Source organism: Camellia sinensis, chromosome 13 (assembly GCF_055761805.1).
Source record: "Camellia sinensis isolate YWXY chromosome 13, ASM5576180v1, whole genome shotgun sequence".
NCBI lineage: Eukaryota > Viridiplantae > Streptophyta > Magnoliopsida > Ericales > Theaceae > Camellia > Camellia sinensis.
The window spans coordinates 131,515,953-131,537,658 of NC_138973.1; positions in this window are offsets into that span (position 1 = coordinate 131,515,953).

Consider the following 21,706-nt stretch of genomic DNA (forward strand, 5'->3'; position numbering starts at 1 on the left):
GAATTAGAATTTGGGGTCAGAATTTAAAGGGGTGGTATTTGTTTGGTGGAGTATCAGAATTTGGGGATTATATCTAAATGGTTGAATTTACAAATGGATCAAAATTGTGTCTTGCTTTAATTTGACCAAACATGTCCAGTATCATGATCTGATAGGGGTATTTGTTTTGATGCTAGGATTCACGAGGATCAGCAGAGTTTGATACCTTGGGAGAAACCGTACCCAATCCAAAAAAAGCCCAGTCCAAATCCAAAAAAGCTTAATCCATCCCACTCCATATAGTCCAACCTATCCAAGTCAAAAACACTCTAGTCCATTCAAACCCGCAAAAGCCATCTCCGAAACACTCCAGTCCATTCAAACCCGCAAAAGCCAACTTCGAAAAGGCCCAATCCATCCAAACTAGAAAAAGCCATCTCCAACAAGGTCACATCCACCCAATTCCCTAATTGCTAATTCACCAAATCCCATAATGGCCTAAAATCCAGTGGATCTAGTAGACATGCTTACAACCCTATAGCAAACTATGGATGCTCTAAACCACTTAGTTGCCATCCAAGCTAAGACAACTGCTGGATTGTAGCACCCATTTGGGTTATCCATTACTCATCCACTTCTAGTCGATCATCCAGTTCCAGATCCACTTCCGTTAGCTGAAGACTTCGAAGGTCCTAATCTACAAGAAGGACCAAGCCAAACCCATATTGCTAGAGCTCCAACACAACCTGTTGAGGGGCTTTTCCCTCTCGATCTTAGTGAGTTCGACCCCACCATGCTGAAAGTAGCTAAACTTGAAAAGCTATTTAAAATGTCACAAGGAATCAACTCTATTTTGGGCATTGAGGATGGGTACACGAAGGTTGCTATAAGATTTCCAAAACGGTTCAAGATGTCGCACATAGATAGGTTCGTTAGGATCGGAGACCTTATGGTTCATATCCACCTTTTGTTAGACATCCTAAAGCCCATGGGTTTGACTTAGGTGCAAAAACTCTCTTTATTCAAAAGAACTATGTCAAGAGTGGCTGCTACTTGGTACGCCAAGTTGGATGATTCGATCAAACAGAACTGGGAGAAGTTTGTTGAAGCATTCATTACACAATACTCTTATAACACATAGATTGAAGTAACCACCCGAGAGTTGGAGGCAACTCGCTAAAAACCCAATGAAAGCTTTGTAGCATTCATCACCAGATAGAGAACAAAAGCATCCATGATGACAAACAAGCCTCTAGAAAAAGATCAAATCCTTATGGTTGTAAGGAATTTGCATAGAAGACTGTTGCAAAAAATGATAGTTCTCTCCCTCTTCAATTTCAAAGACCTACATGAGATTGGGGTTCAAATTGAAGATGTCATCAAGCAGGGAATCATTGTAGGGGGAAGTGAGCCCATAAGAAAGTCATTCACCTATAGTTCTAATGCTAATACGAGTGGTAGCACAGTTACCAATGCCGAGCCCTCAGAAATCGATCCAGTTACCACCATTGCCAAAATGACCAATCTTTCTGCCCATGTTGGCCTACAAACAACCCACTCAGCTCGAGCCCATAAAAGAACTTACCATTATCTCCATATGTCCCCAACTTGTGTCATGAAGGTCTTGGTAGAAAAAGGGGTTCCTCAAACCCCTTAACCCCCAACCTCTCCCTAATATTCTCCCAGCCCGACATGACCCTACCAAATATTGTGACTTTCACCAACAGCACGGTCATGACACCGATCGTTGCTATCACCTTCGTTATGAGATTCAAGATCTCATTGACAACAAAACCATAGCTCCACTTCAAAACCCCAATATCACTACCAACCCATTGCCTTTCCATGATAGAATACCAACCCCTTTCAACCTCAGCCTTATCCATAAACTACCATCCACCTACAATCGCAGTATATATATCACTCCGTCCCATTTACCTACGCCTGAGATGTTCATCCTAAAGGGCACCAACTTATGTATGGTGGACACACCTAAACCCCAATCCTCTCAAACCCCAAAAAGTGAACTCCAGAAAAATCCAGCTCAGTCAATCCATTTGGACCAATCCAGTTCAGATACACCAAGTGCGCCAATGGCCGAACCCACTACTTCTGAGATGTTGGGAATGATTGAAGACCTTTAGAGAACTGTGGCAGATTTAACCTTTGGGGTTTTGGCCTTGTCATCTACCATATTCCATGCTGTGAATTTGTTATCAAAGAGCTCTCCAATCTTGAGGCAAGCTAAAAGTGGAATGGGCCAACCCAAAGTTGAAACTGTGATGAAGGCTGATTGTGATAGTAGAAGGGTAGCGCAATTGGACACATTGCTCAAGGACATCTTGAGCTTGGGTGATACCATATCAACAGCAAATGGGCATTGCCCAGATATAGCCATCCAATTCCTTGACAAGACTGAGGCAAGTAGTAAGAACTAGTTTGGGCCAAGTATTGATCATTGTGCACACCTTCGAGGGGTTATTGAGACTCTGAAGATCAGAGGACCAAACAAGTAGCAAGTCCTTGCAGTCGTTCAAAAGGTTGTGGATGAAACTTTCATCGCACAATACCCCAATACCAAGGCAGGCGTTACCGTAAGTGAATTTAGTGTGAGAACCCAGGTTGAGAGAACTGTGAATTAAGGGTCAACAAACAACAGAAGGCTAAGCCATGGAAATGGATGCGTCACTAGAAATATTCATCCTAACTCCAATCCCAAACCTATAGGAGTCCTTCCCGTGAGTACCCAGTCAACACCTACCAATCTTTTTGCCAATGCCTCTAGGACTGGTGCTCGCTGCACTCAAAACAGCACCTTCAATCTCCTTTACATGACCTCGTCCAAAGTTTTTCAAATTCTCATAGAGCAAGGCTATCTTAAACCTCTTGAACCAAAGCCACTCACATATCCACTCCCAACTGGACATAACCCCATGGCCATGATACTAATCATTGCATTCGCCTCCACTGAGAAATTCAAGAGTTGATTGACAACAAGGTCGTCACCCCACCTAAAAATCCCAAAGTTGCCAACAGTCATTTCCTTGACCGCAACAGATTATCACCCACCACATAAATTCTATCCATGTCTGGCCAACGATCAACTAGGGGCAATTTTTGAAAGCGCTTGGAAATGACTTTTTGAACTAGGGGCATGGTATGAGAAATTTGAAAAGCAAGTTGTTTTGGCCAAAGAGAAGTTTAGAGGCTATCATGAGGGTTTTAGATGTTGAAATGAAAGCGAGATGGCACTTGCCAATAGGCCACTTGAAGTCTGTCATGAATTCTGCTAATGGACTTGGAAAATGGAAAACTCTTCTATTTTTGGGATGCTAATGATGTGATATTGGTTGAACCCTGAGTTATGTCTTGTGGGTGGTTGAGTCGTGTGCTGGGTTCAAGTCTTGTTTTCTTTGTCTTTTCTTGTGCTGTTATGTCAATTAAGTCTTTTCATTTGAGTTGCTCTCGTATACCCTCGGGTCTTCGTCCTTCAATAAGAGAAAAAAAGTTGAGTTTTATTTATTTATTATTATTTTTTTTATTGTTTGATTGTGCTTATAGTAATCCATGTGTAACCTCATGAAAACAAGAAAAGCTTTGAAAATTTCAATTGAACAAAGGAGAGGCATAAATTGTCCAATATGCTATTGAGAATGAGATTTCACTAATAAGCTCGAATATTGAGAAGGATCCCCCAAATGGTTAGAACAAATTCTTAATCGCCGTCGCAATGCTTTTCATGATCATTCCAAAATTTCAAGCAGTTTTTTCTTTGCAAACTTGTGAGGATAAATTCAGAATTTTGCATGGAGTTCTACATTATTTTGGGAATTCTCTTCACTCTGGCAATCATTTTGGCTGGCAAGTACAAGATAGCTTTCAAACCTCACAATCATAGAATTCCTCCTCGTGGCATTTTCATCAGTCAAGGAGAAAAAAAAAAGAAAAAGAAAAGGTAAATAAAAAAGAAGGGGAAAAAAAAAACAATCATCAAACCAGGGGCATCCATGGTATGAAATCTAACTGACTGTGGGGAAAGGAAGTTCTGTTTGAATTCAAAAGGGCTAATGCAATGAGGTACCACATGGTGAAAAGAATTGACTTTGAAAGTGTAGTGAAAGCGAGGGAGATAACATGCATAAGTCAAGGGAGAACCAAGCTAAGGCAAAACAAGTTTGCTTGTTAGGGCAAGGATGATTACTGATCAAATTCATTGCAAATATTGTAGCAGTACCCTTGAGAGGCTCACTGGGCTGAAAACTTGAAAGGGTGACCAAGGCAAAACTTAGAGTATGAAAAAGTAAAAAATGAAAAAAAATAAAATAGATAAGAGCTCGCAGGGCTAAAAAACCCAAAAGGGCGGCTCTAGCAAAAGTTAGAGTACAAAAGAAGAGTGTCAATACTTAAGTGAACTTTAACCGTAAACTACGTAAGGTCTGACTCTCATGTTGAGATATATAGGCAATCTCTTCCTGAGGTTCGACCCAATATCCTTGCCCAACTCACAGCTTTAGCTTCATATCCCTCCATGAGCTACAATGACTGCTGCACATAGCATACTCACATCGAATGAGGAAGAACTAGTTTGAATCAACAAATGGAGAAATTTTCAGCACTTAAATTTATTAGTGAAATCTTCAACTTGAGCCCAAAAGGAATTGAAACCTAACATTTTGCAAAATCTATTTCTAAAGGCGATTTTTGAATAAATAAGTGAGCATAAGGAATACTAGGGACACAATGAATGATTAGTTACCTTGAGTCCTTCATCTTCCTCTTCAATATTTGGGGTCAGTTGCGAGTCTTGTCATTTTTGTGTCGGGTGTGTGTCTCGGTCTGTGCTCATTGAGTCTCTTTAGTGTTTGTTAGTGTGCACATGGCTCAAAGTTCAATAGAGTGGTGTGGTTAAAATTCAATACGATAATCTTCGCTCTAAATTCAAAACAAGTCCATGCGTGGAGGTCATAAACAAACTGAGAGTGCCCATGCAAGTGACATCAAGTCCAAGATCATTGCAAAGTGTATGTAAGGAATCCATAACTATTTTGGCAACTGGAACAAGTTCTCAACACTCTGGGGCACAGGAGAAGCATAAGCTAATTGGGTGGTAGTTGTTCCATGATTTGATGATCCCCATCATAGGCAACTGCATAATGTAAAAAAATGCAAACAGTGATTGGACACTAAGAGCAAGAGTACATCTGACTAGGCTATCAAGGGTCATGAGCCATACTTTTCTCCCAGTTTACCAAAGTTATCTGTCAGACACTTTCCCCTGAGTAAGGATGAGCTCACCCCTATAATGATGTTGATATGATTTAACCTTTGACAGTTATCCTTGACCAATTCGAGACTCTCTTTGATTGCCTTTTGTCGTCGGATTAGTATACATACATTGGCTTGTGTACGCATTTTCACACACTCTGGTTGATTCAAACTACATGATTGGTTCCTTTAGCTCTCAACTTTGTTCTGTACTTGTAAATATCAATAGCTGAGTCGCGTTGAGTTTCCTTGATTGGTGCTTAAGCTTAACTCATAGAATTGGTTTTACTTCAATAAGTTGCACAGGTTATCATGTTTTCGTTGCATAAATGTGGTTTGACCTGCACACTGCTTACATTCATTTCATGAGATATGTGATGTACTATTTTCCATCCGGCTCATCTCATAAAGTGCATGATGTATCGCTCCATATACTATGCATATATCACATCATTCATTATGCACTGTTTTCCATTCCATTTGTGTTTTGAGAAATACATCATGCACCTTTTCACTTATTAAATTTTCAAATAAGGTGTGTCCACTGGTACCACCTTTACATATCCACCTTTCTTTCAGTTGTGCTAAGGCACATTTGTATGCGATGCAAACCCTCATCTTTCAGATGTGCTGAGGCACATCTGTATGCGATTCAACACCCCTCTTTCAGATGTGCGACAACACATCTGTATGCAATGCACTACCCCTCCTCTTTCAGCTATGTTGAGGCACATTTGTATGCGATGCAAACCCTTATCTTTTAGTTATGTTGAGGCACATCTTTATGCGATAAAAACCCCAATCTTTCAGATATGGGACAACACATCTATATATGATGCACCACCATTCTTTTCATATGTGTTGAGGCATTTTTGTATGCAATGCCAACCTCTTTCAGTTGTGTTGAGGCATAGCTATATCTGATGCAACCCCCTCTTTTAGTTGTGCTGAGGCACATTTGTATGCGATGCACTCTTCCTCTCTCGAATGTATGACAACATATCTGCATGCGATGCACCTTACATCTTTTAGTTGTGCTGTGGCATATCTCTATGCGATGCACTCCTTCTTTTTCAAATGTGTGACAACACATTTGTATGTGATGCCCATACTCTCTTTCATTTGTGCGAAAACACATTTGCATGCAATGCACTTTCTTTATCACTTTGTTCACCTTCTTCACCCCCGCATCTTTTGCTACGCTACATATCATTTGCATATTGCCCCTGAACTATGCTGGTTTGATTCCTTGCAAAAGCATATATAGGCAACCTTCGGGTTTAACCAATTGTAACTTCATTTTGTTTGTTGGCCCAAGTCTTTTGGCCTTGTCAAAAGGGTCGTCTTCGGGCTTTTCCATTCACTCATGTTATGAAATGACGCATCGAGTTCTGCCAAAGAGGGGCAACTATAAACACCTTGTTTTGGCTGACTTTTGGGCACTTTTTTCCAAACACACAATAATGAAAATTGGAATATGCTATTTTATAAATTTCTTAGCAGGAAAATCAAATTTAATCTTTAATCCCAACCTTCACCCTTTTTGGTCAGATTATTTTAGATCGCTAAAATATATTTTATTAATTCATTATTTTGTAGTATATGATTTTGTGTGTTTTTATATATTTTGGGTGTTTTAACATAAATCAGTGTAAATTATATATTTTAAATATTTTATTTTATATTATAGCATATAATAACATAATTTAGATAAGAAAATTATAATAAAAAGAACGCAAAAGGAGGTCACCGACAGCAGTCATCTCTAACGACCTCCGTTAATAGTATATAAATTTTTATATAATATCTAAATATTTAGATTGTTATATTATTATTTATTTTGTTCGGTTGTGAAGAATATTGCCTATAAAGGCAATTAATTAGGGTGCAAAGTTGAAAGGCTAGGAAATCAAGAAGGGCAAAACTAGAAAGAGAAGAAAAAGAAAAGAAAAGAAAGAAAATGAAAATAAATGTTTTCAAAAATTGCGAGGGAAGTAAATTGATTTTTAAAAATCAATTTTTTTTAATTATTTATTAATCTTTTTATCCACTAATATACATCACCTACAAATTCTATTAAAGCCAAAAAATTGAAATTTCTTGCTAAGATTCCAAAGCATACACCAACCATGAGGGTGTAAAGAAGACAGTTTGATAATCAGAAAATTCTCCAAAGGTAAATTTTTGCAATCTTCTCATTTTTTTCTTGTATTTTCTTTATTGTTTTAAATATGTGATATTTAGGTTGTGGAAGTGGAAGGCTGAGCCACTGTTCCTCAGATTTCTTTTTCAGAATATGGATTTAAACATGTGATTGAAGCTATTAAGACTTCCATATTAAAAGTGTTAACAATTCTATTCTTGACCAATTTTGAACATAGAAATGGATTTCATATCCATATTCCATGAGTAAGATGATGAATCTTTAACTACTTTTAATGAGTTATATGTATTACCCCCTCTCCCCTTTCTTTCATATTTTCTTAGAAATTCTATAGAGTTTTCATAAGCTTTGTAAGACTTCCCCTTTGAAATGGTGGCAATCTAGTCTCTCCAATTAATAGTATGGATTTAGGTATTAACTTGCCTTTATTCACAAAGAGATGATGTAGGTTCCCATCATTTTTTTAGGCTTGAATTTCTTTTTGTTTTGATCCATTCAATTTGCGAATTTATAACAAAATATCTGTTGCCCATATGTGTTTATTATTGTTGGGGGTTGTAGCCCATCTACCTCTTTCTTAAATGGTTTTTGTAGATGGAAGAGATAGAATGAATGAAAACCCCTCGGAAAGTGTCCTTGGCTTCTGTTCTGGAAAGGCTAAACTAACTCAGATTCTATCCGAACGAAGAGTTCGACCAATCCATTTTCTGTTTCGACCAGTCATTGTTATGCATAGCCAGCTAACTTCTCCAAGAGCAGAGCATATAGCTTTTGGGGGGTGGTCTCTTGGGTAATTCTGGAGCTGATGGGTGATTTTTTCTAATTGTTTAGTATGATTTGTTAGATTCAGCAGTAACTTGGCTGAATTAATTCATATTTATAATAACTCCTCTAACCCCTTTTCTTTTTTTGTTCTTTTTTTTTCGCCTTTTATTATTTAATTCAATTGTTGTAATAATTTTCCCCCATTTTATTCTTTCTTCTCATTTGAATTTTTGTAATAATCTTCCAACCCCACATTTTTTTATCCTTTTTATTTCTATGATTTCCATATCTGTTGATAAGAATCATGTTTTATTGATCATATCCATACCTTACATCCATTTTTCATGCATTAGGATTCAACTAATTTGTATCTATGGATTTTTATCAATTCTTATATATGTAGACATCCCATTTTTTACGGCCCTTACGACTTGGACTTCCTCGCATGCACACCTGATGATGAGTCTAAATGCTCGTCCAAAGCTCGAAGTTCTTAACAGAATGCCCTAGCTTTAAGCCTTTCAAACCCTGTATCTTTGTTGTCCCAGTTTTGGACCAAGCCTAGCTTTTCCAGCCTGCAGCCTCTGGTGGCCTGGTGGCCTACCGACCACCACTTTTGGGCTATCGGCCACTGATGTGGCTTGCCGGCCACTAGTGTATTTTGCAGATATTTTGTGACAGTTGCGCCAATTGTTTGCACAGATGCATGCATCTATCTCCACGTGTAGGGCTGGATCTCCTTGGGGGAATTTCATGTTTTTTATATATAGAAGACCTCTCATATTGTTTTGAAGGTTAGAAATTTTTGAACTCAAAAATTTTCCTCTCTATCTACCAGATCTCTGCACTTTTGCTTACAAAACTTCAACCTTTGCCTATACACCCTTAACCAAATCCTCTCATCTTTGAGCTGAGGTACTTTTGAGCTTGGTTTGAGCTCTAGAGGGTATGTTTACTTGGTTTTGTTGTTTGGAATTGCTTCTCCTCTTCAAGAGGTATAAGGCTTTACCTATTTGCTTGCTTTCTCTACTACTTTCCCTACTATTTTTCAATTGTTTTGGGCTGTCAAAACTCTGTGTTTTTTGGGCTGAAGTTTTGGTTTAAGGCCATTAAAGGTTAAGGGGTTGATAGCCCTTCTTTATACCTTGTTTTGGAGGCCTTTTCCTTTGTGTTTCCCACCCCTTTACTATCTTTTTCCAAGCTTTTAAATACTAATTTTCAGGGCTTTTTCAGCGGCCAAAATCATGTTTTGAACTCCAAATTTGGAGGGGTTACCCTCATCTTCTTGTGTCTTGCTTACTAGCCTAGTTGGTGCCACGTTTTAGCATTTTAATCTAGCTTTTTTTAGTTCAATTCCAGTATGTTTTAGGACTTGTGTTAACCTATTTTAGCATTGTTTTGGGCTGTTAGTTGCATTTGAGCTTTGTTTTGCATGCTTCCAGTGTAGTAGTCCTCATAAGCTTGATGTTTTAGGTCTTAGACATCACTTATTTGAGTTGATAGCACTTATTTTGGGCTTTTCATACTTCATTTCAGCACTAATAATCTCTGCAACCTCCCTCCATTCTTGGCTTTTTATTTTGCTTTGAAAGTGGTTTCAAGTCACTTGCTTGCTTAAGTATGAAATTGAGGTATCATACTTAATGGTTTAATCCCTTATGGGGTTCATTACCAACGGTATGATGCTTTTTTTTATACCCAAAGCAACTTGTGTTTTGAGTCTTCTTTCCATTAGAGGACTTTAATTCACCATTGGACTTAATTGGATTGAAGAATGGTTGGTAAATTAAAATGAGTAACTAAAACTTGGGACTAAAAATGAGTAAGATAATAATTTTGTTGTGCTCAATCGGATGTTAATTGAACACATGGAACTTGGACCATTTCATACTCATTATTGATGAAATGATTGAAGTCTTCAAGGTCATCACTTCCCTTGATCTTTCATGAAAGAGAGGAGGTTTGTGTCTTGTTTTGCATTTATTGAGCTTGCACACTTGGTTTCATAAGCCATCATGCAATGAAATTGCATCTATTGATGGTTTGTGAACTGAACTTGCTACTCCTTTGATTTGCTCATGAAAAGGAGGGGTGAGTTATGCAAACAAGCCCTGGAAATACCTTGTATATACTCTGTTTGTTCTTGTTGTAGCAAGATAAATCTGTGCAGCAGTGGCTGGCAAGCCACTTTCTATGGCCGGTAGACCACATTTGATGGCCAGCAGTCTTTACCAGTGGTCGGCCAGCCATTGATGCAAAATTTGGCAGTATATTGGTAAGGTGGAGCAGAGTTATTCTGGACGTGGGCAGCATTGTTGGTGTTCAATTGTGCAAACAAAGGCATTTAGAAGCAAAACAACGGCTTTTCAGGTGGAAACCGAGCATAAGCATGAGCATTCTGCGCATCTCAAGCCTGTTTAGTTCAAATACTTAGCTTAGTTATTTGTTGTAATTAATTAGTTGTAGCTAATTAATTTTGATATGTGTTGTAACTAATTAGTTAGTTAATTAGTTATTCAATTTCGTTTTGTAATTAATTAGTTAATTAAACTAGTTAGTTAATTCAAGTATTGTAATAATTAGTTAAGTAGTTCAGCTAGTTATTCATTTCGGTTTGTAATAGTTAGCTTAATTAGCTAGTCAACTAGTTTATTCATTCGAACTTTCTTTCGTGAGAGCGCAATGTAATAATATGTATATCTTCTAACCCCACGTCTTTCTCCCTTTTATTTACTAGCTTATGATGGTTAGTTTAGGGATATCATGTTTCAATTAGCATTCTTCATGTTTGCATCCATTTGTATTGCATGCACCGAGGCTCGGTTGATCATTCTAACTGCATTGTTAGTTCAATACTTCTTGAATACGTGCTTAGATCGCATGCTATTTCATTGATTCATATACCATGCTTATTAGCCGAGCCTAGTAATTGCATATCGCAAGTGTTGCCTTAGTCATATTGTATAATTAGGATCATGCATTTTTCTAACTCTTTTGTTTATTTTGTCTTGGAGAGCTAGGTGAGTCTTTACTCGCTTTAGCATAATCGCATGCGTGTGAATGTTGCCATGTCTAGTATGCTTGCCATAAGGCTAAGTGCTTAAATGATAAACTGCTTGTATGCCTGTGGATGAAGGCTTATTGCTTGAATTGGAATAATTTGAGTAATGTTCATATGTGATCACTTTTTCAAGTGGCACATATTTCGAAATAATTTTCAAAACAAACATGACTCAAAACGTTCCAATTCTTGCAATTTAATCTATAGTTGTGTGTGTGCGCATCACATAGTAATGCTAGCCTAATAACCGGAACAAGAGTATATAATGTTGATAAAAATCATATCATGATTTGTAGAGACCGATCTTTGATCGAGCGAGCGGGGGTGCTCAAAAGTATTCATGACCTTCCCCTATCGTACCTAAGTTCCTGAACCGAGACAATCTTAGTGATGACAGACACGTGGCCTTTGGCACGAGTCATGGGTTTCCTAAATTTTCCAAATAAAACTTTTAGGTGGCGACTCTGTATCTTGCAAAGCAGTCCATTTTTGGCAATTTGATTCAAAATCGATTTTCCAAAAGATTTGTTGGATTTGGACTCTTTGATGTTTATCAATTTCACATTGCACTTCTGAGATTAGATTCATAACTGCCGGAGTCCGAACTGTAGGGCTTATTTCGAACTTCCGAAAAGGGGGCGCGAAAAAGTCAGGCTACAATATGCCTTTGTGTGCTAATTCATGCCTTGAGATGATTCATGTATCTAATATCAGTAGCCTGATCTTTAGTTGCATTTTGTGTGTGTATTGCATTAGATATTTGCATATAGGATCATGCATATGTATATAACATATTATTTTTGGCTAACCATAAATGAATGCTAGGTGAGCATTTATAGTTTTAACATCCAGATTGAGTATGTTATTTTACCATGTTTAACATCTTCCTATGCGGCTAAGGGCTTAAATAATATACCTACTTGAATGCTAGTGGATGAAGGTTGTGTTGCTTGGGTTGGAATGTTGTTGATTGATATGCATGCGGGCTCAATTTCATTTTAAGTCGTACATTTATTCAAAAACCTTTAAAAAAATGCATAAGATCAGAACATTCCAAAATAAATGACATAGTCTATAAATTGAATGCCACACATAGTAATGTTAGCATTATTTAATAAATCAGGACATGAGCATATAATGTTTATAAAACTCATATCATGGCTTAGTATTGGCCGATCTTTTGATTTGGTGAATGGGGATGCTCAATTGATGACCTTTTCCCCCCCTTATACCTAAGGTTCCGAACCCAGGCATCTTTGATTATGATGAACAGTGGCCTTTGACACGAGTTACGAGTTTTCTAATTTTCCCAAAAGATTAGGTGGCGACTCTGAGATCTAGTGTAGTCTATTTCTGGCACATTTTGCAATAAATGAATTTTCTACAAAAGTTGTCGAATTTGGACTCTCATTTTCTGTTTCACATTGCACTAGTGATATCAGGTCAAGAAATTGGGAGTTTGAATTGCTCGGCGCGCTCAGGTACCCTCGGGACACCTATAGCTGGTTTAACTCCTCATCCGGTATGACTAGCACTTTCGTTCTTATCATGAAATCCCATATTAGACTTGTTGCATCACGGAAGGCTGTATTAGGTTAGGCTCAGTTACTAGCAACTCCTTTTGGATTAGATCCACCCCTATTTCCTCGGGTATAGGCAACATTGGCTTGGGTAGGCTGGCTGATGTGATTTATTGGTGTAGCTTGCTTTTTGTGCTCTTCGGAGGGGTTTAGTCTCCTTGGACACAATAGCTCTACAGTTCGGACGCCCATGGTTCTGAATTTGATTTTACAAGTGCAATGTGAAATAGATAAACACAAATGAGTTCAAATCTGGCAAATCTTTTGGAAAATCGATTTTGAATAAAAAATGTCCAAAATGGACTGCATTGCCAGATTTCAGAGTCACCATCTAAATATTTTTGAAAAATTTAGGAAACCCGTGACTCGTGCCAAAGACCATTAGTCCATCATCATCAAAGTGTCTCGGCTCGGGAACTTAGGTATGAGAGGGGAATGTCATGAATTGAGTAGTCCACTCACCTGATCAAAGATCGGTCTCTACTAATCATGATGTGATTTTTATCTACATTATATGTTCTTGTTCTGATTATTATGCTATCGTTACTATGTGATGTCAAACAAGAATAGACTAATTCACCCAATTTGGAATGCTTTGATTTCATGTTTGTTTGAAAAATATTTTGAATATGTACCACTTGAAAAAGTGATCTTATATGTACATTCATCAAATCATCCCAATTTAAGTGAAAAAGCCTTCATCCACTGGGCTCGGCTACTAGTATGGCATACGAGTCAATTCAAGGCATGTGACAAAACACGTATTCAAATAAGGAATTTGAAATTGATGTTGATTAGTATGATGAGTCGAACCTTTATGCATGCAAGACGAATGGATACAAGTCATGAAAAATGCTAATTAAAACATGATGCTATACAACCACAGTAAGCGGATAAATAAAAGGGAGAAAGAAATGGGAGTTGTAAGACATACACACATTATTGCATATTTGCCCTCGTGCGGGAGGGTTCGAATGAATGTCCAGATTAACTAGCTATTACAACACCAAATGAATGAATAAACTAGATTAACTAATTATTACAAATTCAAATAATTCCATGTTGTAACACGCCCGCGAGGGGCCCCGCTACAGTTCGGACTCCATTTATGTCACGGTTCTTAATCTTGAACCAAAGAGTCCAAGTCTGGCAAATCGTTTTGAGAAAACAAATTTTAGGAAAGAAGTGCCAAACATGGACTGCTTTGCTAGATACAGAGTCGCCACCTAAATATTTTTTATGGAGGAATTTAAGAAACCTTGACTCGGTGCCGAAGGCCACATGTCCGTCATCACCGGAGTTGTCTCGGCTCGGGAGCTAGGGTACGATTGGGGAAGGTCAGCTATGAGCACCCCCTCTCGCCCGATCCGAAGATCGGCCTCTATTAACCGTGGTATCCGTTTTTGAATACATTATGTGTTCTTATTCCATTTGTTAGCCTAGAATTACTATGTTATGCGCACAGCAAACAAGTATAGACTAGATTACCTAATTTGGAAACAAGCATTGCATATCCGTTTATCTTGAAAAACATTTTGGAATTTGCTACTCGCAAGTAGGCTAAAATACGGATTTCAACGAGTTTTTCCAACTCAGGCCATCCAACCTTCACCCACAGGCATCCAAACAATTATATCACGTAAGCATTTAGCCGCATGGCAGGCATACTGTCATGGCAACACTCGCACGCATGCAGTATGCTAAAGTAGGAAAATACTTACATAGTACTCCGTGCCAAAACAATAAACTAGTTAGCAAACATGCATGATCCTAGTTCATGTTAGAGTGGCTAATGCAACGCATGCAAAATGCAATTAGAGTAGGCTCGGCTAACCTAAGCGTGGCATGTGAAATGCAATCAATTTGATGCACGTATTCAATTTGAAATTGAAGTACAAATGCAGTTAGCGTGATGCGCCGAGCCCGGTGCATGCAAAGCAAATGTATGAATGCGCGCATGCATTGCATGAGGTATGCTGATTTAAACGTGCCCTAACGCTAACCATCAAAGCAGGTAAATAAAAGGGACGAAAGAAGTGGGGATTGGAAGACATACACACCACTCACACACACTTATTACAGATTTGCCCTCGCTCGGAGGGACCGAATAAATAATACAAATTAATTAACTACGCAAGCTAATTAAATGTTACAAATTTCCTAATCAGCTAACAAACTAATTAAGCTAGGAAAAGCAGTAAACCGCCTCGGGAGGAGAGCCAGATGCAGCGCATGCTTGGGTCCCGCTCGGAAGTGCACGGCCATGCATAGTCTGCCTCTGTTTTCCATGCTCTGCCTCTCTGAAGGCTGCCAAAGTCTCAAGGATGCTTCTCTGGATACTGGAAATCACCACCGGCTGAGTAGAATTACCACCGGCAGTGAATTGTGGTCACCGGCACAGAATAGATCCATCGGCTGGTAATTTACTGCCGGTTGGCAATGTATACTGCCGGTCGGCAAAGAATGCCTGCAGAACCTGCAACTCACAGCAGCAGAGGACAGAACTTGCATGGCAATACAATTCAAGCAATGTATGCACCAATCATGTCCCCTATCATGTTTGTGACTCAAAGGGGCATGTGTCTCGATTTTCGGACCGCCAATCACGCATTTCCATGCATGACGGCCCAAAGAATCAAGTGTGCAACTTTCGTGTCAAATGAAATGCAAACCAAACAAACAAACCAAGGCCCAATTCCTATCACCAAGTCAAGGAATAAGGCATGGATGCAAGATGCAATGCAACCTAGGCATGCGAGCTAAGGATGCAACATGGCATGGCAAGACACTTATGCAAGCATACAAGAGGCAATGCAAATTGATGGAAAGGTGGACTTATACATGATTTATGCAACTCTAAATAGGCCTAAAACAGTGGCCAAAGTGCTATAAAATGAGGGCTAAATGACATGCAAACATACACATGTTAAGGGAGCCGACACTTAGGCACAAATGGGACAACTCTCAAACACATTTGAAAGAAAGTAATCATGGACATATGGCATGCAAGGTAAGCATTGAAAATCATGTTAAAACATGGTGCCAAACCAAGCAACAAGTCAAGCTAAACATGCGACAAATGGCCCAAGTGCTTGAAGCAAGTCAAAGAGGCTTGAACCATGACCAAGCCAACCAAGCCTCACAAGGCTAAGGGGACTTAAAATAGGTTCAAGGCAGACCTAGACCATGCAAAGGGGACCCCCTAGATGGCATCTAAGTGGCTCAAAAATCAAAAGCATGCACAAAGGCCAAAACATGGAACATGCTACACAAGCTTTCAAAGCATTAAGGAGACATCCAAGGCAAACATATAGGCATGCAAAGGGGACTGAAATGGCATGGTGGATAGTTCCAAAACACTAAATCAATGCCAGAATGCCATGCTATACATTCATACACTTAAGGCCAACAAGCCAGAATGCAAAGGAGCTATACTAAGCATGCCAAATCCGACCCAAACAACCTAGGACAGACCTTAAACATGGCAAAAGGAGCACAAAACCTTCACAAGGCTAAGCCTAAAACAAGCTAGAACAAAGGCTAACAACCTAAGGCATATTAAGGCAATAACATGGCATTACATGGTAGGTATGCTAAGCATGCATGGTGTACCAAAACCAACACAGAACAAGGTTATATCATGGCATAATAAGCATGGAAAACAGCCAAGACATGATCAATACACACTCTAACATGATGCTCTCTCAAGAGGCCAAAAAGGGTCCCTTTCAAGGACAACAAGGAGAGGGGGTGGCCCTCCCCTTTTGGAGACTTCAAGGCACCATCTCCACCACTGAAATCCCTCAAGATTTCAGTGGTGAAGAGGCCCAAACACCAAAGTCTCGAAACTCACTCAAAATGGCTCAAAATGGGGCCTTTCAAGGCCTAAGAGGGGTCAAACACCTCCAAACCACAAAACACTCTTAATAAACAATCAAGAGGGTTAAAAAATAGAACTTTTTTGTATTATACACCAAGCTCAAAAACCATTTTAAGACAGGTAAAAATACAATGCAAAAATGGGGAATATAAAGGCAAGATTGTTACCCTTGAAGACCCCTTCAACAATGATGCTCCAACAGCTCCTTTTAGGTTGAAAACAGCTCCAAAACTTCAAAACCAACCTCTTAGAACCTCAGTAGCTAAGTGAAGGTGAAACACTATGTGTTTGTGTGCAACAGTAAGACACAAACACACTTAAGCACACACAAGAGGGAGATATAGAGATAGAAAGTGTATGGATTCTAACCCTAGAACTCAAAACCCTAAAAAAATGGCTGTCTAAAAAATATCTAAGGTGTTTCAAGTGTCTAACCCTAAAGCCAAGAGAGAAGGCTCTCTCTTATAGAGCCTTTTGTCTTGTAAAGCTTACAAGACAAGCTTCTCAAGAGAGAGATCCCTCCATACACATGTATGGAGGGGAGCCAAAAGCAAGAAAGCTGTGATAAAACATCTGCAAAAGCAGATGCACAGTAGTCGGCCGGCCAAAAATGCCATTTTGGCAAAAAGGAGTGCCGACCGGCAACAAATAGTGCCGATGGCAGCAAAAACCAGCCGGTGACCTCTAGCCACTGCCGGTGGTGTGTGGGGATGCCTCACAAGGCATTCCCTGCCCCTCCAAGGCAAAACACAAGTGTTTGGTGCAAAACCAGACACTAAATAGTCGAGTTCGGAGATCCTGAGGCAAGGCGCGTAGCCGAGACCTCCGGGAACTCCAAACGAACACCAACATGGATGATCACCGAGTGTTCAAACGATGACGTCCAAGTCTTGAGGACGGTCAAAAATGGGGTGTCTACACATGTAATTAATCACAACACACTACTATTAAAGCATTAAATTATGGACTAAATTAAGGAACGGAAGACGACGGAAGACGTGGAGTCGCACGCATACGAACAAGAATATCCTTCCGGAAACTCTCTGTTTACTGCTAGTTTCTGTTCTCCCTTGCAGTTAGAAAATTAATCTATTTTTACCCCAGCCTCTGCTCTGTTCTGCCATGAAAACGGCACTGGCTGCATAAAATCAAAGTGGTCGATTGGCCTTGAAAAGTGGTCTGTCGGACGGCCGGCCACTGTTTTTGGGCTCTGCCCTACTGCAATAGAAAGGAAACAGAACACAAACAGAGTGTTTCCAGGAGATGTTTGTCCATTCTACCACCCCCTATCATGAAATTGATCAAGGGAGGAGTAGAGTCGGTTCACAAATCATCAATGGTCACAATTGCATGTTGATCTATGAACTAATTGGACAAAAAGATCAATGATATGAAATAAAAGACCAACAACACCCCTTTCCTATCATGGAGTCACCTCAAGGAAAGGAGTGGAAATTGCTCCTTGAACCATTAACATCACTAAGAGTATGCAATGATATAAGGCTCAATAGGTTCAATTAACGTTCGATTGAACCTGACTTGATTTTATTCTCTTGTTTCTTTTAGTCCAATTTTATTAGCCTCTTTTAATTACCTTTCCATTGTTTAATCATTTAGTCCAAAAATGAGAATTAAGTCCACTAAATGGAGAGAAGTGTCAAACAAGAAGTTATTTTTGACATGAGAGAGATGTAATGCCTTGGTAATAAACCTCCGAAGAGATTAAACCATTAAGCATGGAAGTGTCTCTTTCACATGCCTTAAACAACACTCGTTTAAAATGACTCTCAAACAAATAAAACCAAGAAAAGAGGAAGGGTGAAGAGATGGTTGTTGCAAGTGTGAGCACATGTATGAAAAACAAAAAATAAAAGCTATCAACTCAAATAAGTTAGTGTCTAAGGCCTAAACCACCAAATCTATGAGGACTACAACACTACAAGCATACTATACAAAGCATGAATGAAGTAAACACATTAAAGCAGTCCTAAAATTCACAAAAACAATGCTGGAATTGAGTTGAAAAAGATTGAAAAATAAGCGAAAATTAAAGAGAATTAAAGCTAGTAAACAAGCCAAAGGAGGGGTGGCTAACCCGTCCACTTTTTGGACCTTAAAACAACATATTTTAGCCTTCTAAAACTCTGAAAATCAGTGGCCAAAAGTTGAGAAAGAAGTGGGAAACACAAGGAAAAAAGCTTAGAGAATAAGGTTCAAAGAAGGGTGGTTAACCCCTCCACCTTTGGTAGCTTTAAGTCACAAGTTTCAGCCCATAAAATAGTCTAAAAACAGTATGAATACAACAAGAAAAGAGAGGGAAGTAGTGTAAAGTACACAAAATTTATACCTCTTGAAAAGAGGTTACTCTTTGATTTACAAACCAACAAGTGATCACCCTCAAGAGTTGAAATTTTAGCTCTAGAACCTCAGCAAGGAGCCTCAAAATTTTGGTTTAAGAAGTTCTTAGCAAGATAGAGATGGAGAGTCCCTAGCAAGTTTTGAAGTCTTCACAAATTTTTCTAACCTAAAACCAAGAGGGGTGGGGTTGTATTTATTGAAAAACAGCTTCTCCAGTCGGAAATATTTGTAGAGAGACAGCTGGTGCAAGGCATGCACATGGAGGGGGGGGGGGGGACAGCTGACACTAAATATCTACCTACCGAGACACCTAGCCGACCAGCCAGGTGGGGAACGGCCGACCACAAAAAACTGCTCCCAAGTCCAACTTCAAACGAGCATATCTCCCTTATCCGAGGCTCGATTTCAGGTGATTCTTGAGTCTAAATTGAAGCCCCAGAAGTATACTTTCCAATAGTGTGGCCTCACATCTAAATTCTAAGTGTACAAAGAGATATGTCTAATTTAGTGAAGGCTGCTCATTTCTTTCTTAACGGTTTGATACCCAATCTTTCCCCCAACTAGTTTTCTTCCAACCCCTCCCATTTCCTTCAACTCCAAACCTATAAATAAGTTGTTTTTAAAGAATTTTCAAAAATTTCACCTCCCTTCCATTTATTTCCATTTTGTCCTTACTCGGTTTACAGAAAAGGTAATATTTTAAATGAAATGCGAGCCTCAGAACATCGTAGAAATATTTGAAAAAATATTTTGATAAAGAGGGTTTTAAGGTCTAAAATAGTTTTGGTCAAAATGGGGTGTAAGGTTTGGGTTAGAGCTCAAAACTGAAGCTTTCTGCTGAAGAAATTGAGCCATTGTACAGCATATTATTTCATCATCGAGTGTTCAACCCGAGGCACCCAAATCTTAAGGGCGGTCAAAAATGGGATGTCTACAATTGGCTAGGGTTGAAGGTTGTCAGGGTGGTTTGTATGGCATTGACATTGGCGGTGGAGGGACGGTTTTGTTATGTTCAGGCAAAGGGTTGGTGGTTACATTTGGCTTTTGTGCGGGGGGTGCAATGATCTTGTTATCAATAAGATCTTGGATCTCATGATGGAGGTGAACACATCGGTTAGTTTTATGGCGGACTTGTTGGTGGAAAGAGAAGTATTTTGTGGGATCATGGCTTACAGGTAAGGGATCTAAGAGAGTCTTAGGGTCGACGGGTTTAAGGTGTCCCTTGTCTGTGAGGATTTGCATGGATTTAGACAAGGACATATGAAGTGGATGAAAGGTTCTTTCGGCATGGGTGATTTTGGGTAGATTAGGTGGTTCCAGCGAAAGGGTTCACAACGGCTTGGGTTCCTATGGTATGAATTTCAGTGGGTTTGGGGTTGGATGATTTGGAAGTGGTATTTTTGGTGAAGGGCTTCTTTTGAGGTTGGGCCGTAGCTTCTACCTTGATCATGCCTTGATTGATCCCATCTTGTATTTGATTTCCAATGTGGAACATTTGTTGGAAAGCCAAACAAGGGCAGAGGTAACATGATGCTAAGCAGGGGTCGATTCAAGTTCTTCACAATGGTCCTCACTTGATCCTTCTCATCGGACTGATTGGTCATTCTTGCTGCCTCAGCCCTCGATCTTGTGACAAAGTCACTGAAGCTCTCTTTGGGTTCTTGCTTGGTGGTCTCAAGTTCCCTGATGATCACTTCCAACTGAGTGTTGTAAGAGTGTTGGGTGACAAACGCCTCGGCTATCTCTTCCCACTTTTACTTGATCTCATTATCAAGTTTGGTATAGCAATTAGTTGCCACTTCGGATAAAGTGCGGCCAAACAAAGACAAGGTAGATAGGGTTTGCTAGTTGGTAAGTCCCATGGGCCTCAGGCTGTCGGCAAAAAGTCAGACATGGACCATGGGATCCCTTGAGCCATCCGTATCTATGTATGTGAGACATCTTGAACTTCTCGGGAAGACATACTGTCACTTCTCCCAAACCGGCATCTAGGTCCGGAATGCAATAAGGACCTTTAGTCTTCTTCATGGCTTTCTCTAGTTTGGCTATTCTGTTAGCATTGATGTCGAGGTTTAACACCTTAATCTTAGGCTCATCCTTTGGTTGATCTAGGGTTAGAATGAGGACGATTGACACTTCCTCCCTCGAAACTTGTTGTGGCTCTGGTGGCGACAGTGGCGGTGCAGCTTGTAGCTAGTTTAGAGTTTGGGCTTGGACATCCACGGTTACAGACAAAGTGTCCACGGACCTTTGCAAATTAGATCCATCAACTCTTGCGTTTGGGCCATTGATATTTTTCGGCTTTAGACTTGGAAATCTGAAGTATTCTGGACTTGGAAGAGTGGACCAAAGCGAGTTAGCTTGATCTATGTGTGACATCTTGAACTTCTCGGGAAGACACACAGTCACTTCCCCTAAACCGACATCTAGGCCCGGAATGCAGTCAAGTCCTACAAGATTAATGTTTTAAATTATTGAAATGGATCAGATTATTCATGCAAAAAATCATATTGATCAGATTAATAGAGTATGATGAGATCAGATTACTTGAGTATGATGGGATAATGTTTTTTATTAAACCGAAATCTTTAGGTTATTGTCCTTAGAGAGAATTTTGATTGTACGGAAAAATGTTAGATAACGAGGTAATGAAC